Raw genomic sequence first — 2,873 nt, 5'->3', positions numbered from 1 at the left:
GGTTTGTTGTTGTTGTTGTTGTTTTTTTTTTTGGATGTGATTAATCTTGAGCTCCAGGCAAGTGCAAAAGAAAAGATGATGTGGTAGGTTGCAGCTGGGTTTCTTTAGGTTCAGGCTGACCGTCGTGCACATGCTCGTTTTGCCAGCCAGCAGGGTTTTTGTACGTAGAACAAGCAAAATGATCAAGCAACAATTGCTCGTGTATCATCTGGTAAAATAACAAGATGATTTTGAACAAAACCCTTCCTCGAAGGATTTACAATCCCTCTCTCGAAAAGATGATGCTTTTTTGGGTTTGGGGTTTTTTTTTTTTTTTAATCATGTCCCTCTGATTCTGATCCTAGAAATTGCACTTTTTAAAATGGAAATATGAAGCAACGTTTCTTATTTCTCACAAGAAATAGCAGCAGAAGTGGGTCTCAAACAGTGCTGATCACGACTAGCTGCTGCTTCTGGTATAGTTTTCCCTTTCTGTCATGACATATCACTGAGGCAAAGGGCGCTGGGAGGGGTGTTCCTTTGTTATCCTGAGAATTAAATCAAGCTGATGGAAGTATTCGCGTTTACAAATGCTCGGTTATCCAAAGGTTTCTTTCAAATGGTGAATAATTGTCCAGTTGTCCGCATGTGTTCTTTGGTTTGCAAACAAAACCTGCTTTTTTTCCTCTTTCTTTTCCCCTGTGTGCGTGCTCCTATTAGCAGATCCTTGGACTTACTGTTACATGATCACGGTGGTTCAGAAAAGGAGCATTTGTGCTAAAAGAATGTAGTTCTTCTTTCGGTACTGTTGATATTAAGGAACTGTTCACAGTCGTAATGGGTGTGCATGGAGTGTCACTTTTAATATAGACATCTGCAGTGCGTGCACATTTTAATTGAATTAAGCATGTAGAACTATGACTACAAAATTGAAGAGTGAGGCAGCTCCTAGATGAGGCTGCTGAGCAGGGGGACTGTACACAAGGACAGTATTTTGTGGGAAGACCTTGTATTAAGGTGAGGGAATAGAGTTGTTCCTCAAAATGCTTTTGGAAATTTCAGATGTGGCTAAAATCAGCAGTTAGAATTAAACCAATTGATAATTAAATTGGAGAAAATTCTCCCTTGCTGCTGGTGTCTTCAAGCCATCTGAAGAAGGATAAAGAGTCATCCTCCCTTCTAAAGTGCAATGAGAGGGCCAGCAAAGGGGAGTTTCCTTCTGCTCCTTTCCCTGTCCTTAGCTGCTGCAGGGTTGGTTCACTTTCCCCCTTCCCCATCAGATTGTGATGGCCAGTTCTCTTATCCCCTCCTTGGGGAGGGCCGTGTTTGGTGCTTTTCAGAGGTGCTTGATACTCCACTTGCTGTGATTTGTGTATGCTACTTGGGTATGTTGGAGCAGCAGGATCCTGTTGGTCCTGTCCTTTGGGTGGTGGGGAACAGACGAATGGTGATATGTTGCACTGGCTCATTCCACTCTGTAGATAGAGTATGTGACTTGCAGAAAAGTAGGTAGCAAGCCCTGTTAATTGGTAAGCAAACTACTGAAATGAGTTGAGGTTCATTAGGCTTGCTTACTTCATTGGCTGCATGCTTGTGGATGCTCTTTTGATTAAACAAATCTTTATTTCTCCACCTCTTTTCCCCTGTATATCTTTTATAATGTTGGGAGGGCCATATCTGTCCTTTGGTGGGACAGATGTATAATTTCATAAGTTAATATGGAATTCATATGCAAAATTAGCCAATTTAAAGCCAGTTTACAAAGATTGAAAATATCATTGCTTACATTACAGTTGTCCTCTTTGACAGTGCTGTGTAATTTGTCTGTCTGATACAACAGGCTTGGTATGTTACAAAACGTACTGAGATGCCTATAAAAAGCAACAGGTTGGAAGGTCACATTTGAGGTCTTAGCTGCTTGTTTTAATTTTTATTTGCTGTTCAAGCACATCCCAGACGGTACTTCACGGGGAGATACCAATGGAGTAGTGTTAAATTGGGGGCATTTTCTATCAGCAAATTATTTTAACCAACATCTTCAGTCTAGCAAAGCACTGTTATTCATAAAGAGATTGTTCAGATTACAAATAGCTGGATAATGAATGGGCTTCTGTAAAGAAATTGTGCTATATTTTGTAAGTATTTAAAAAAAAAAATCTAACTTCAAACCCAATAATCCAAATGAAGAGTAAGTAGTACAGGTCAAGAAGAACTCATGGAGCTCCATAAAGTAGATCACACACTGAAATATTTATCAGGAAAAGTTTATCATGCTAAGATTCCCTCAATCAAAGTAAACGGTTCCCATTCTGGATGGTCAAAGACATTAAAAAAATGATTTTGGCTTGCCTGTATACTGGACTTGTTAACATTTCATCGGTTGAATTCTAATTTATACACCACAGCATCCGAACACACAGAAATGGGAAACAATCGACCAAATTTAAGCTTGCTTCTGAATTCTCCCCATGTGTGCAGAAGGAAAGGATGGACTATATCCTCTGAGCTGGTGGAGTTGAAATAGAGTTTTTGTTTTCTTAATGTATATGGAATATTAAGTTGCCTGAAATATCTCTCATTTTTGTTCCATAACTTTGTATGCTGAAGAGTGTTTCACTACAGGAAAGCCATGTAGATATATATATATCTAGCTTTTTTTTAAAAAGCTCATATTTAAAATTTGACACTTGGCTGCTGATGGCGCTAGCCTTGTTGAAAGGCTGCCGTTTATGCGACAAGCTGTATGGGGAGCCCAATTATTCACCATGGGAATCTATTATACCAAGGTTTAGAACAAATTGGATATAGTTTACTCTTATTTTTGCTATGCAAGTCCTTTTTGTGCCTATGCAGCTTAAAATGGCCCACATCCTAAGTATGGACAGGATTTATGA

Source organism: Crocodylus porosus, unplaced genomic scaffold (assembly GCF_001723895.1).
Source record: "Crocodylus porosus isolate Cpor-Errol unplaced genomic scaffold, CroPor_comp1, whole genome shotgun sequence".
NCBI lineage: Eukaryota > Metazoa > Chordata > Crocodylia > Crocodylidae > Crocodylus > Crocodylus porosus.
Note: the sequence above shows the minus strand (reverse complement) of the source record.